General features: G+C 41.1%; 1 protein-coding gene across 3 annotated transcripts in view; it reads left to right on the forward strand.

Annotated features, from left to right (window-relative positions):
• atrnl1b (attractin-like 1b) overlaps positions 1–16866 on the forward strand; it is an 883775-nt gene that overhangs the window by 81086 nt on the left and 785823 nt on the right. The gene's annotated exons all lie outside the window — the stretch shown is intronic.

Consider the following 16866-nt stretch of genomic DNA (forward strand, 5'->3'; position numbering starts at 1 on the left):
GAAGGAAATCTGACACCTTTTACTTTCAATTCCAAACCATTGTGATTAATTTGCTAGCTAGCTCCTGAAATGGGTAAATAAGTCACTTGCCTTTATCAAAATGCAGCAAGTGAAAGTTCCAACATTACCTTTGGACAAGCAGCACTGGCCAGTAGTTGCTGTCGGTATTTGCAGAAATTTTTTTATTACAATTTACAATTTTATTACAATTTTATTACAATTATTATTTTTTATTACAATTCCACCTCGCAGGTGGAGGAGGTGGTCAAGAAGGCGTATGGTGTACTGGCCTTCATTAATCGAGGGATTGAGTTTAGGAGTCGGGAGGTAATGCTGCAACTTTATAAGACCCTTGTCAGGCCTCATTTAGAGTATTGTGCGCAGTTCTGGTCGCCTCACTATAGGAAAGATGTAGAAGCTATTGAGAGGGTACAGAGGAGATTTACAAGGATGTTGCCTGGACTGGGAGGCATGCCTTATGAAGTTAGGTTGAGGGAGCTGGGACTCTTTTCCCTGGAGAGACGAAGGTTGAGAGGCGACCTGATAGAAGTTTACAAAATGTTGAGAGGAATAGATAGGGTGGACTCTCAGAGGCTATTTCCCCAGGTTGAAATGGTTGCTACGAGAGGACACAGATTTAAGGTGAGGGGAGGGAGGTTCAGAAGTGATGTTAGGGGTAAGTTTTTCACTCAGAGGGTGGTGAGTGAATGGAATCGGCTGCCGTCAGTGGTGGTGGAGGCGAACTCGCTGGGGTCTTTTAAAAGACTTCTGGATGAGTATATGGGGTTTAATGAGATTGAGGGTTATAGATAGGTCTGTAGGTTGGTAGGTGTTGATGTGATCGGCACAACTCGTGGGCCGAAGGGCCTGTTTGTGCTGTAGTGTTCTATGTTCTATTATAGTGAATGTTATCCTGTTGAGAACTTAAACTTTTCAGGACTGAATTAATAGTCTAATTAGTACTCTGCCTCCACCTGCATTGAAATAAAACAAAGGAACATTATGCCCTACAACATCACCTAATTCTTTTCCATATTAGTTTTTAATGGAGCAATGTGTACTGCATTGCATATGTGTGCATGATACTAAACATAATTCACATCTGAGCTGTCAGGTTAGCTTGCCTGCAGGTCATTAAAGCATATCCCACAAGTCTTCAACACATAATTTATATCTTAAATTTAAGAACAATATCACAGATTTGTATTCATAACTTTATCACTTCATTGGACAGTAATTCATTTTTTTAGATTTAAATTTGTGTTGTACTTTACACTGTTTCTTTTGATCTAGTAATTTGTAATTATTAAACATCAAGGCATACTTTAAACTGCGGTGATGAGGGGTTTAGTTGCATGTTGTGGAGCTATTTATGGCAACTGGAGTGAAGAATTAAAATTGAAATAAATACAGAAAACAAAACTCCGCTGAGGTGGAAATCCAAATCAAAGATGGAAAACTTTGGAAACCCCACACATGGCAGAGCGCTAATACTTCAGATGATGACCCCTAGTCGAGCCATGCATCTGTAAGTGGAATGATATGAAACATTAAGACATTAAAGAGGCAAAGGATAAATAAATGAAGTAAAAAGCATGGACCTATGAGTTATTTTGGCAAATCTGGAGGTCAGGTGTGGATTTAAATCAACTTGTTCATTTTGCAAACATTGCACAGTTAACACATGCTGTCCTCCCTTGTGCATCAGTTGCTGAAAGTAAGCACACAGGTACAGCAGGCAGTAAAGAAGACAAATGATATGTTGGCCCTCATAACGAAAGGATTTGAATAAAGGAATAGGGATGTTTTACTGCAATTGGTGTTGGTGAGGCCACACCTAGAGTATTGCGTGCAGTTTTGGTGTCTATTTGAGGAAGGATGTCTTTGCTATGGAGGAAGCACATAAAGGTTTACCAGGCTAATTCCTAGGATGGTGGGTCTGTCATGGGAGGAGAGATTAAGTCGGTTAGGTTTGTATTAAATGGAATTTAGAAAAGTGAGAGGAGGTCTCAGAGAAACTTACAATTCTAAAATTCCAGAAGATGGGGAAATTCAGAACTAAGGGTCATAGTTTGAGGATAAAGGGGAAAACTTTAAGGATTTGAGGTGAATCAAATGATTGTTTCTGTTTCATAGATCTGGTGGAGCTATATGCTCTGCTCTGCTCAATGCATTTTTTAAATTCCTAAATGAATTAATATTAATATGTTTGGTATTAAGCTTTGATACTCCCATACCTAACATTTAATTGCTTTGCTGTGGAGTGCATATGTCAATGGGGAAAGATTTTCTTACAGGAAAGTCACTTTTAAAGAGTCATTAATAATTCACAAAGTGGTTCAGGAGAACTGTGAAGAACAGTGAACACTTAGCCACAGGGTGTAATTGAGAATGAAGCCATTGCATCCTTTAAGAAAATAATAAACATGAGAAGAAAATGAGATTTTGGATTGCTCTAGCAAAAGAACCAGCACAGATTAGTAGTGTTCTTTGTTTTTGAGCCAAGGAAATTTGCAACAATGTGCCTTCTATGAAGGAACTCATTGGCAAGATACGCTGGTGAATGATCTTAAGGATGCCTTTGGGGATAAATTTATGTAGCTACAAATGGTGAAGAGAGTAGGGTTGGGGTGGAGGGATGATCTGATTGGTGGGGATGAGAATGAGGGGAGCTGACAATGGGGTGGGGAAGAGTTCTTTATTGGGTAGTTTTGGGCCTGGAGAAAACTCTTCTGTCTCTGGCTCATGAGTGGTGCTGGTAGGGGAGTTACCTTTTATAGATTTAGACTTCATTGCCTCTGATAACCTGCCAAAGTTATTTAAGGCCAAAAATAGAATCACTGTTTAAAATGAAAGCATAATGCCTAATAAAAATATGTAAATAACCAGCATGTTTTCAACAAGTAGGTTGATTGGCCCTTTTGCTGCCTAAATTTCTGATCTCCCATGATGGCACAGTTGTTAAGACTGCTGTCTCACAGCGCCAGAGACCCAGCTTCAATTCAGTGGAACTGAGACACGACAGATCAACCATGATCTTATTGAATGGCGGGGCAGGCTCGAAGGGCTAGATGGCCTACTCATGCTCCTACTTCTTATGTTCTTATGTTCAATTCTAGCCTCGGGTCACTGCCTGTGTGGAGATTGCACTTTCTCCATGTCTGCATGTGTTTCATAGAAATTATCATAGAAACCCTATAGTACACAGAGGCCATTCAACCCATCGAGTCTGCACCGACCAGAACCTCTCGCAGGCCCTACTGCTATATCGCCGCATATTTACCCACTAACCTACGCATCTCAGGACACTAAGGACAATTTTTAGCACGACCAATCAACCTAACCTGCATATTTTGGATTGTGGGAGGAAACCGGAGCACCCAGAGGAAACCCACACAGACACGAGGAGAATGTGCAAACTCCACACAGACAGTGACCCAAGCCAGGAATGGAACCGAGGACCCTGGAACTGTGAAGCAGCAGTGCTAACCACTGTGCGACCCTGCTGCCCTACTATGACCCATGGAAATTCCAGAGAAAACCCACGTTTCCTCTGGGTGCTCAGGCTTTCTCTCACTGCCTAAAGATGTACGGGTTAGGCTGATTGGTCCTGCTAAATTGACCCTAGTGTCGGGGGATTAGCAGGCTGGATGTGTGGGGTTGCGGGAATGAGGCCTGGGTGTGATTGTGGTTGATGTAGACTCGATGGGCTGAATGGCCTCCTGATTTGAGTAAGGATTCTGTGAAACGAAACACCTGTTCTTGGGGATTAAAATTCCTACCTTCCCTGCCTCTATGTCTGATTTATTCTGTTTCACTGATTAGAACGGTGTCTTCTGAATATTGTCTTTCTTACGCTATTTCAGATGCTACTTTCTCTTGACCAGTTGACTAGATGGCCAAAATGGTGCCTATGCTGTGGGTTCAATCGGCTTACGAGCTTTGGTAGAGTTTAAGTTTAAAGTATATTTATTTATGTCACAAGTTGGCTTACATTAACATTAGAATGAAGTTACTGCAAAAATTCCCCAAAGTGGTGCCCTTTCAGCTTGCACCTCTCTAACAGGGAGGAATACTGATGGACCCTCGTGGAGTATGGCTAATTGCTCTATTTGGTTTGGCTTTGTTTAGTTTGTATGACTGAAATTTTGAGAGAGAATGCATGATTTAAGATTGTCATAACTTCAAATTTTTTTATTGAGTATTTTTGTGTGCTGTTATGGAAGTAATTTTGCAAAAGATTTTTGTTGTATACCTTGTTACTAATTGCTATCCTTAGGTTTAAGTTATTTACACTGTCTTTTTGCAGCACTCCACCTTCTGTAAATCTCCCAGAATATCACTTGCTAGGCAGATTGACATCAGCCTGTTTTTCCAGTGTGTTTTGAGCCAGAACACACATGTGCTGTGTCACCAAAAGGCATTAAGTGACAGTGTTATGATTTAGGAGGCGATCACTAACTTTCAAACTCCCAGTTATCAATTGAAACAAAGCTACACAATTTTCCTATTTCAAAGGAAAGAACCTTTATGGTGAAAGAGTTAAAACAGGCACTCAACTTAGTTTTTTTTGTCTTTTAGGGCAAATAACTCAGTTGTTGGGATAGGAAATAATTAATAGCCAACTAGTGATTAAATAAGTAATTAGAGCTTATTAGGTTAAATACATCACTGGATGCCTATAAAAGGGAAACAGTTCTTGGTTTTTTTTTTCCCCTTTCTTATCAACTCAACACCAAAGTTTGAACATTGGTAGCAGAGCATGGTTGCTCCCAGTAATTAAAAGTTTTCTTCAGACAAAATACTGAATTTAGAGTGAACTTCAAGAAAAGAATGGTTTGGAGTCACTTTGGAAAATGGCAGAGTATCAGCGCGTAATTACTACCAATGATTCTTGAGTATCCAATGAGCAGTGGAAGAATGAAGTAACCATGTGGGTTATGTCCTTGTGGAAGGAAAAACAAAGGATGGCCTTGGCGCTTTTGCTACCAGACAGAAGCAAATATGATCCAAAGTATTTTAGGAGTTTAACTTTTTTTGAGTACAAAAGGATGACTTAAGTGCTTGTGAGGCCAGATGAAGTGGTCAGGTTTTGACAGGTTTAGAAAGTCAGAGGGTAGTTGCATAGACAATTGCTCAGTAGACTATATGGAAGATTGAAATTCTACCAATTAGTGCTGGCAATTAAGTTATTAGCCTGTACTAAATTATTGAATATGGACAGTTCTAGTTCTGACACGATTAAAGCTGTGGTAAGATGCACACTGTTAGAACAGATGGCTCTTAAAAAAAATTAACTGTGAAGCATTCCTTTCCAGCAGCATTCAGGCACAAATGGGCCACTTGGCAATAGGATGGAAAAATTGAGGATACAACGTTAGCACCGTGACGAGGCCATTGAGATGCAGGACACTGAGTGTTAGTATGAAAGGAGAATCATAATCAGAAAAACTGGGGACAGAATAACCTTTTGGCTATTACAGGCAAATGGAACTGGGGTTTGGAACAAAAGAATGAGCCCCAGAATTGTGCATGTTGTGGTCAATCAGTGTTTCTGATGCAATTTGAAATACCATTACCCAATGAGCTGTTCCAAACTGTATAACAAGATATTTGGGATTAAACACAAGACCAAAGATGGGTGTATCGACCAAAGAGAGAATAGTTGCAAGAAGTTTCAGCCAAGTGATGAAGGTGTTGGTTTCAGAGTCCTTCAAATGCGTGATGTTAGATAGTAGATGCCCATCTACAGCATGTGAAATAGACTGATCAAAGTACTTCTGGAATCCTTAAGTAACAAGGATCGAAATCTGGTGAACGAATTTTGAGTGTTCCATCAGTTTCATATCTAAGGATGATAACACTGAAATCTTTTAAGAAGGGTAATGATTCCCTATAAGATAGCTGGAGTCAGTCATTTTATCATTACTATCAAGCAGAATCTTGGAGGTCAGTTTGAGATCCACATTCGACAACGAGATCAGTAAGAGCTGCAGATTTGCGGGTCCTATATTCTTTTTGAGAATAAGCAAAATTGTCGCTTGCCTCAAAGTCTTTGGGAGAGAGCAGTTCTCAATGATTCATTGATCATGTGTAGCAGCAGGGGAGCCAATCTATCCATAAATGTTCTGTAGAATTCGATGGGGTACCCATCTGGTCCCAGATGTTTCCCACTCGGCATAGTTGTGGCTGCCCTAATAACTCCTTCAACGTATGTTGGTTTCTCCAGTGCCACAGTCTCCCCCCTGCCCACCACAAGGACATTCAGTGCCCCAAAGAACTCCTGAATGTCTGTCCCATTGGTGGTAGTCTTCAAGCTGTAGAGGGTTGAGTGCAAGTTCCTAAACAGTTCATTTATTCACTGTGGATAAGTAGAGATTGGAGTCTGCATTTATGCTATTTCGACTTTTGGTGGAGAATTGGGACACCTAATGAACTAGTAGCTTGCTTGCCTTGTCCCCATGCTCAAAGTGTATATACTTAGATTTGAACAGCATTGCTTCTGCTTGACGTGAGGACAAGGTTTCAAACTCCGCCTGTAGTAGTAAGCATTCCTTTATATACCTTTGGGGATGGGCCCAAAGCATCCGCAGCATCAACTTGGGTAATACGCCACAGCATTTCCAATAACCTCCTACCTCTCTGCTTTGCTTCATGTGTTGAATAAGATGATCTGGCCCCTTAAATAAGCCTTCAATGTCGACCATAAGGTAGCTGCCGAGACTCCCGGAGCATCATTAAACTCAAAGAAATCATCGATCTGGGTTAACAGAAATCTAACAAATTCATCATCAGAGAGCGGACATATTAAATTGCCAAAGCATTCAAGGCCCACCCTCCTCCCCACTACCAAGTCCATTGTCAAGGGAGCATGGTCTGAGATTACAGTGGTTTTATAGGAGCATGAGTGCACAGCCAGATGCAACTTATTATCTAACCAAAAAAGAATACATTTGGTGGATAGGTGGAAAAAAAGAACATTCCCTAAAACATCCATGGGTCTGATGCGGTGTATTCTGTGAGAAATGATTTAATAATTTCAGTTGAATTGGAAGTTGCAGTGGTCCTGGGGGAGGAGCAGTGCATGGCAGATTTCAACCCAATGTGACCCCCACCCCGCCCACCAAATCCTCTACGGAGCCTAAAGTAGTCCATTGGCCTGAGGTGGGTCCCTTGGAGGGATGCAGTTTGGTTACCCAGTTATTGAAGATGTTGAAATACCTTACAGCGCTTAACTGGATGATTTAATACCCTGACATTCCAGCTAGTGAACTTGATCTCTCCGAGCCAGCATCTCACATTCCTAACAGTAGCCTGGTATCCCTCCTCACTGGGGAGTCTCCCCCCAGCTGCTGACATCGGCAGATGTCACACCCCAGGCCTCCACCCTCCCCACTGGCCTCGGGGAACCAATCATGAGAAGGAGAGGATGGGCTTGAAAGAGGCCAAATCTCACCCACAGGAGAAAAAAGATGTAGCAAAGACACAGACACCCACACAGACCAAACTGGCAAATGCAGTGTTTTCCCCCCCTCAACCCCCCTGCATGTGCCTCCCAAATAGGGTGCCTGTGCCTCCAACACCACCTTATCACGGCACCTTCGCAGCACTCTGCATGGGACACGATCTCCACCTCCATTCCCAATGTAGTTAGAGAAACCAGGGAATGGAAAAGAAGCTCCAGGCTCGAGGAATATTGATGTAAAAAGGAACAAAGAGGAATTATCTTTAGAGCAGGATACTATTCATAGAAGTTAGTTAGATCTGGGAAGGTCTAGATGACAAAAGGTCATCCAGATGTGAAACATTAGCTCTATTCTGTCTCCACAGGTGCTGTCAGACCTGCTGAGATTTTCCAGTATTTTCTGTTTTTGTTTCAGACCTGCAGTAATTTGCTTTTATCTAAGAGTTGATGAGATTGGCTACAGATAAGCCGCATATTTGAAGCAAGTGTGAGTTTTAGTTTCCTTGTTTTCAATTTTTGAAGCAATAGTGTTCTGCTGCGGTCTGAGTTTGTGTAGAATTTATGTTGCGATTAGAGGTGAAGGAAACCTGAAAGGAGGTGGAAAACCTGGTGCTGGATCTCTTGTTAAGTCTCTCAACACCAGGTTAAAGTCCAACAGGTTTATTTGGAATTACCTGATGAAGGAGTAGCACTCTGAAAGCTTGTTGTGAGACTTCTTGCTGTGCCCATCCCAGTCCAATGCTGGCATCTCCACATCTTAGATCCCTTGTTAAAAGTGGATTGGAAGCTGTGTTGGGAAACCCGGAGTGGATTTTTAACGCAAACAGCTGATGGAAGCATTGTTCGAAAGAAGGTTTTAAAGAGTCTCTTTTTGGGAGTGTATTTTGGAAAACCTTGTTTGACAATCATCTTGGCGAGGTGGAGCGGTGATTGTGAGAGGAATCAACAGAAGATCAATTGAGTGACATTAGCCATTTGGTTCTGAGTGGGGCTGTTATTTTTGAAAACAATGTATTTGTGAAGCTTGATCGGTGTTTTGAGTAAAGGAGTAATGTATTATAATCAAACTTTTCATGTTTAATGAATGGTTTTACTTGTTATAGCTAATTCGCAGTCCTATGACTCTCTCCATGTTTTCCAGAAAATGGTAAAAGTTTGACATTTTGAGCCAGTGTTCCATTCTGGAATCTTCTTGTCCAATAGTAACACCAACTGGGATTGTAACTTTCCCAGAAAGAGGTGGGATTATGTATCATCGCTCAGAAAAGGCCGTGGAAGATAAGATCTTCATTTCCTCCTGCATATTAATGATCTCACCAATATTAATTGGCTTTTAAAAATGTTTTATTGCAGTGGAATCCTTATTATGACATTCTTTCCTCAGTGGGCAAATGAAAGGAAAATAAGATGTAGCCTTAAATCTTACACCCACATTGTATCATTACAGTCGGCATGGGAATTAAGGCAGCCATCAGATTTTATTTTCTGTAGTTTTGTGGTATACTTTTAACTAGCCAAAGATGAACCAGATGAGGTGAATCTTATTTCTAAGTTCAGTACTTTTGTAAGTATTGGCATGTTGCTAATGATTTGCATTTTTTCTGTTAGTTTCAAGTTTAAATGCAGCTGTGGTGAAGTCATACTTCATTTCTTTCAGAACCTTCTATTAGGCATCCTGAAGTAGGCAGGAGTTGCATTAATCTTGGCAAATTAGAAAGAAGGATTTGCATTCATATTGTATCTGCCATGCCTGAAGGGTGTCGCAAAGCGGAAGTCATTGAAGTAATTGAGATGTTGTCACTGTTATTAACATACTAAAAGCAGCGCTCATCTTGCACACTGCAAATTCCCACAGATAGCAATGTGATGATGACCAGATAATCTTGATACATATTGCCCACAATATAGGGATAACTTCCATGTTTGCCTCCAAATATTGGGAATATTGTAAGTACATATGAGTAGCGAAGAGATCTTGGTTTAATGTCTCAGTTGAAAATGTAGATTTTTGTAAAGTCTATAGAGGGAAAATTGAACCCACTAAACTGAGCCACTGCTGAAGCCCAGCATATTAGATCTTGATATCAACTTAACTGCCTTTGGGAAGGAGTATGCAGTTCTGTTCTTCCCCTGTAGTGCCAGGTTTTACTGAGAACATTCCAAGGAGGTAAATATTGAAAGTAATTATGTTGGATTGTACTTAGTAATTATGCACGAACAAGAGAGTTTCTTTGCACTCTGCAAGAATAATGTGGTTTGCTGTCAATGTAGCTGTCCACCCCAAATTAATCTTGTGTGTAGGCCAGGTCTGAGCCCCAGGAGTGAGTTGGTGATTCTATGTTGTTAAAGCCCTGCCTACTAAATGGGTTGGCCTCATACTGCCATGATCAGAGGGGCAGCTGCTCCAATAATTGGCCACTATTGCATGTCTAAATAAATGAAGATATCAAAATGCATCCATATGAGCCCTATCCTAAACTGTCTACTTTTGCAGCCATTTCAAGACTACCTTTAGTCAATGGTCCAGTTGTTAAGGAAGGATTAATGTTAAATTTTAACGTAGAAGGTTAGAGGAGCAGTAGTGTACATTTAAGAATTGGATTTTTTTGCCCTGCTGGGAATGTCTGAGGGCAAAACTTTGGAAGATATTTGATCTAAGTTTTGCACTTCTTAGAGAATTTAGCTTGTCAAAACCTGTGGTGCAGATCTAAAAAGATGTGCAGTCCTGTATTTCATTTAGACAGCTACCTCCTTTTAAAGGGGATGAAGTGTTGGCTCCTCCTCCCCTGTCTACCACCATCTTAATGAAAAATGTTCGGATTTGGCAGCTATTTTTGATATTCTGTGCAGTTGAAGTAACGATTGAGCTGTGTGGAATTTTCCCTTCTTGGTAATGTGAGGTTTCAGTACATTATTTTTCTGACAGGAGATCTTTGCTGTCTCAATTTAGCATATTTGAATAGTTAAATGGTGTTAAGCAGGATGTACTGCATTGCACAAAGTATGTTGAGAAATATAGTCACTGATATTTGCACGAATAATATACTTGGAAGTAATTAGAATCAAACCATTTGTGATTTGTGCACTGAATCTGCAATGGATATTTCCTTCAATTGTCCAGAATAAAAATATTTTATTACTGTTCAGAATTTAAAATATTCCTTTCACTTACCTTTGAATCTTGGTACTGATATATCTTTGACAACCAATACCTAGTGAAGGGCGTTTCAATGTTGAATTCATTTCTACTTGATCATTTTTTTGGGGTTGCTGACATCTGTAAGCAATCCGAACTCAGCAATAGGCAGTCTGCTTTGAGAGAGAGAAATAACGTTGGGGTGGGCTGGGGGATAGCACCCATAATCTCCTCACTCTCCTCAATCTCCTGAATCTTGGGGGAGAGCTTGGAGATGGGAGGGATGGTGGTGGGAGGTGTGCCCACCCTATTTTAGATGCCACCTCATGGTGGGGGAGTACCTGCCCAGGGTATTTATACGGTCTTGGGGGTCAGTCTTGTTCATTGCTGGCACATTATATCCAATAGTTATTATACAGTAAGTACTTGTTCCTAAAAAATCATGATTTTAAGTGAATCACATTGTTACTATACTCATCGTTAATGTTACGGTTGGATTCCTTTGGACAATTCTCATCCAATGTACAGGTTGAAGTGCTGTACATTCTTAGCTGAAATAATCTGCAAACTAAAATAAATCACCAAATATAAAAAATACAATACAGCACCCATGGAGCAGTTGAACCAGGAACACTCCTCGTCACAATGGATGTCTCGCACTCTGGACCAGCAGCCCCCACGACTATGGCTGCCTCAGTATTCAACGCCGACAACTGTCAATTTTCAGACGTAATTCTACAACCCATCTACTTCATCCTGGATCACAATGTCTTCACCTTCAACAACCAGTTCTCCATCCTGACACACGGAACAGCCACGGATCAAATTTGCACCTCATATGCCAACATCTGCATGCACAGGTTTGAACAAGACTTCTTCACTGTGCAGGATCTTCAACCGACGCTATGCACTAGATACATTAATGACATTTTCTTCCTTTGGACTCAGGGCAAACAATCACTGAAACAACTATATGATGACATCATCAAGTTCCATTCCACCATTCTCAGACTCACCATGGACCATTCTCCAGAATCGGTTGCATTCTTGGACACATGCATCTCCATCTAGGACGGTCACCTCAGCACTTCACTGTACCGCAAGCTCACGGATAACTTCATGATGCTCTGCATCTCCAGCTTCCACCCTAAACATGGTAAAGAAGCCATCCCCTGCAGACAAGCCAGCCTTATACACAGGGTCTGCTCAGATGAGGAGGAACGCTGAAAGACACCTCTTAAGAACAGGATATGGCACTCGACTCCATGGACCGACTGTTCCAATGCGCCACAATAAAAAACCATACTGACCACCTTGGAAGATAAACACAGGACACAGCGGACAGAGTACCCTTCGTTGTCCAATACTTCCCCGGAGTGGAGAAGCTATGACATCATCTTTGGAGCCTTCAACATGTCATTGATGAAGATGAACATCTCGCCAAGGCCATCCCTACACCTCCATTACTTGCCTTCAAACAACTGCACAACCTCAAACAGACCATTGTCCATAGCAAACTACCCAGCCTTCAGGAGAACAGTGACCACAACCCTGCCACAGCAACCTCTGCAAGATGTGCCAGATCATTGACATGGATGCCATGATCTCACATGAGAACACCATCCACCAGGTACGTGGTACATACTCTTACGACTCGGCCAACGTTGCCTACCTGATATGCTGCAGGACAGGATGTCCCGAGGCATGGTACATCAGCGAGACCATGCACACGCTACAACAATGGATGAATGGACACTGCTCGACAGTCACCAGTAAAAAGGTCGATATGCGCAATCTTCTTGGAGATCCTTTCCACTTGGATCCGGCAGTTTGCGGCGTCGATAGTAGTCATGATGTGGATATGCCGGCGTTGGACTGGGGTAAACACAGTAAAAAGTCAATATGCGCAATCTTCTTTTTACTGTGTTTACCCCAGTCCAACACCGGCATATCCACATCACGACAGTCACCAGGCAGGAATGTTCCCTTCGGGGAACACTTCAGTAATCAAGAGCATTCAGCCTCTGATCTTCGGTAAATGTCCTTCAAGACACAGGACAACACAGAATCCCCAAGCAGAAACTGGTAGCCAAGTTCTGCACACATGAGGACGGCCTCAACCAGGATCTTGAGTTCATGTCATACAATCTGTAACCATTTGGCCTGGGCTTGCAAAATCTCTAACTATACTGGCTGGAGACAATTCACACCTTTAATCTGTGCTTAGCCCTCTTTTTGTGTTATTTGCACCTGTAAAGATTTGATTACTCATTATGACTCTCACTCCAACCATTATGTCCAAAGATGTGTGGGTTATGTTGATTGGCCATGCTAAAACTGCCCCTTGGTGTCCTGAGATATGTAAATTAGAGGGATTAGCGGGTAAATATGTAGGGATAAGGGGATAGGGCCTGGATGGGATTGTGGTCGGTGCAGACTCAATGGGCCAAATGGACTCTTCCTGCACTGCAGAGAGTCTATGATTATCTTGTAATTGAATTTATGTCTATATATGCCCTGTTTGTGAAGCCAACTCTCCACTCACCTGATGAAGGGGCAGCACTTCGAAAGCTTGTGCAACCAAATAAACCTGTTGGACTTTAACCTGGTTTTGAGTTGTCTTACTGTGCCTACCCTAGTCCAATGCCAGCATCTCCACATCATGAAAAATACAATTTACAATATGCATGATTAGGCCTACATGCGTGAAATTCAATTTTGTAAACCAAACACACGTAGTTTCAGATTGATTGGACTCCATCTAGTGGCAGCAGTTGGTTGGTGCATATAGCTTCTGAATGAATTCCAGGACTTCAATATGAGCTGAGAGTGGGAATGAAGGGAATAGAAGCAACTGAAGAAATTCCTAGAGGTAACAATGAACATTGAGGTCTTAAAGTAAGAATGGAGGGTAGGAACAGTAGTAGGGTGAAGAGGGACTTCAGGACTGAGATTAAGTGAGGGAACAAGGGGACGGGGAGTACCTGAAGAGTCCATGGAGGTGGGAATAGACACTGGGGACTTTAAAAGCAAGAATAGAAGTTGGGAACAGAGGTGGTGGGGAAAGGAGGGTGCGAACAGGGGTGGGTGGCTAGAGAAGGATTTCAGGATGTGAGAAAACATCGTGTGCAGGATCTCTGTTGAAAATGTTAGTGAATTTCAAAACATTAAACGCATATATTGTCTCTATTATGTTTAGGAAGTTAAACGAAAATGATAACTGAAGTTACTATATTCTTTGCTGAAGAGAGACATGCTGTGGAAGCTTTCCGTTTTCAGAAAAAACTTTGGCAACGTGTATCTTTGTTGAGCAAAATTAAAGTTCTATTACCAAATGATATTCTGTGCATTTTCAAAACTGTCAGTTCTAGTTGGGAATACAACTTGATGACAACTTGATTAGTCTTTGTTAAGACACATTGGTTGTTAGTTGTATTTCATTGAATGCAAATGGTGGGCATTTGCTGAAGATGCATTTGAAATGGTCATTGAGTTAGGTGATCCACGCTTGTAATGCATAAATCAGTAAATGAATGCTGCTAAAAGTGTGTAGATATTGGTTCCAGTTCTATTCTTACCAACTGGCATTTTGGGAAATGGTAATGGTGCCATGTAAATTAAAGTTTGGGCTCAATTTTTCCTCTTCAACCTGCACTGAAACTATAAATTTTAAAAGTACAATGTATGATAAAGAGAATCTGAGTTGGTTGTGTCATGAGTTTGTAATCCTAAAAGAATAATGCAGATGTATATTTACATGTTACTTGGCAACGGGCTAGAGGAAACAATAAGGTATAAGTCAGATATTTAATAGCAAGTTGGTTGTCAGAGAAAAAGAAGGTCATGTCCACTCGCAACTATTGATTAGGCTTACACGCATGAAATACAGAAGTTAAAACCAATCACAATCATTGTACACCTGCTTAATTATAATATCAATCAGCACGCAGTTTGATTATATTGGCTGACCATTGTTACAAATTATCTCAGACATCCTGGCTCGTGTCTAGCTTTGTGGATTTCAGTTAACTCTTCCGTGTCCAGTTGTCCGATTTTAATAACTTCTCCTCGGCTGAGCCATGGGTCGATCCATAAACTTAGATTCCACGGAAACTCCCTCCCTATTTGTAGTAACAAGTGTTCATTGCTTGCCTTGTCTGTGAATTAACAGCCTAGGGCCTGGTGTACTGTCTTTCAGTTAAACTGTGTGCATGCATTCGCTGCTTGGCTGCATTTTGTTTAACCCTTTTGCATGAATATGATTAATAGTTTGGCTGCTAATCCAGTGCAGAAGAAGTGGAAAGTTTACTTTCCATAAGCTCTGGCAATGCCCAGGATGTGTGAGTAAGGTTCGAGGAAGGTGGATGGGTTGGTGGAGCGGACTGTAAAATGTCAGAAGTGCTGAGTTGTGTGAAGTATGTATTTTGATACATCTTAATGGGGGTAGAGGGGGTGAAGCGAAAAATAGCTAAATGGTAAAATGATGATGTGAAAGAACAGAAAATTAGAATGTGAAAACATGACACAGAAGCAAAACATTGCAGATGCAAAAAATCTGAAACAAAAACACAAAATGCTGGAAATATTCTGCAGGCCTGGCAGCATCTGTTGGGAAAGGTCAGTGACCGATCAAGTGGCTTGCTGGGTCATTTCAGTCAGTCATGTTGCTGAGTCACGTATCGGTAAACCAGGTAAAGATGGCAGATTACCTTTCCTAAAGGACATTAGTGATGGGTTTTTACAAAATTGACAATGGTTTAAAGATCATCATTAGATTTATTGAATTCAAATTTCACCACCTGCCTTGTTGGACAGTTTCTATCTCCCACCCTGACTCTTCTGTCCCATATCGCAGTGACATTCTTTGCCACCATGACCACCTTCCCCATTTGAATGGCACTCAACACCATGCTGCAATAGTCAGTTTGCTCATCCACCTTGCATTCCTTGTTATCATTTACATAAGTAGTTAATACCACTTTCTTATTGGTCACAGTAGAAGACTGGTCTCCTCCATCACTGTGCTTGATCCCCGTTCTTTCCTGACTGAGTCACACCCTCCCTATCCCTGACCATTGACTTTCTCAAGTTCTACTCAACCTTAAGGGGTATGACTGCCTCTCTGAAGTACTGTGCAGTTGAGACTGCAACTTAGGAAGTGAATTTGATGAAGTTGCAAATACCTGCCACAGATATGGTTGTCAGGGGCAGAAGATGCAAACTTCCACATGTTTCAGTCATGGCACACTATCTGTCCTGCCACGTATCTCGCTCTATTTATTTATTTGATCACTTTGCTAAAATAATAATTTGCATCTCCCAGCTTGAAGGCATAAGAACATTTGAGTTGCTGGAGCTAAAGCAGAAGAACAAGGAACAGCACCTTTCCTTTCCTTGCACTATTTTGCTATCCTGTCACTAAGTACTCTATTCCCATATCACTCTGTGCTTCCTCACTCATATGGCATTTAAGAAGGTGGTAATGTTTTGGTTATAGAATTGGACTGATAGGTCAGAAGAGATGGTAAGCAAACCATCTGACTGTGGGATGAAACTTGTGGTTGGAGAATATTACCCGTGGCAGATATATATTCATTTGAAAATGCATACAGATTTGGTACTCAGTTCTAAGTGGAAAAAATTGCTCAATAGGAGTGGGTCCTTATCATGGAATTGTAGGGAAAAAGGCATCACACTGTCATAATTGCCAGAAATGCCCTGATGGTGCAGTAGGGCACATGAGAGGGTTGAGGGACATTGTTTGGAGTCGGCCAATTTTGCTTTGTATCTGGCCCATTTCATTTTTGATATGTGAATATTTGATGTTAATAGTGGCTATCTAAACTTTAGCTGTTTCATTTCTGACCACTAATGATCCTTACTTCGAGTAAAAATAATTCCTCCAAAAATTTAGGCATGTACCTTTTTGAAGATAGTTGATGTAAGTGTTCATTATATTGCACTTGGTAAATTCTGGTTTGCACTCAAATAATTTACTGCTCATGTTCGCTTCTCTATTTAAATGGCATGAAAATAAATTCTGCCGCCTCAGATTTCCAAATACTTTTACAATTGAAAGTAGTGATCACTGTTAATTCCATGAGATAAAAACTGTTAGTGCATTTTTGCAGTATTTCAAGAATATTATTGCGAATGCGTTAGAAGCCAAAGTTTTACTGATAGCTGACAATGAACCACAAGTGAATGGATGTAATTTATTTCAGCATTCCCGTGCAAGCCCGACCATTCAGATGGGTGACATTTT

The sequence above is a fragment of the Carcharhinus amblyrhynchos genome, chromosome 17, assembly GCF_965287045.1.
Source record: "Carcharhinus amblyrhynchos chromosome 17, sCarAmb.v2.hapA, whole genome shotgun sequence".
NCBI classification, from domain to species: Eukaryota; Metazoa; Chordata; class Chondrichthyes; order Carcharhiniformes; family Carcharhinidae; genus Carcharhinus; species Carcharhinus amblyrhynchos.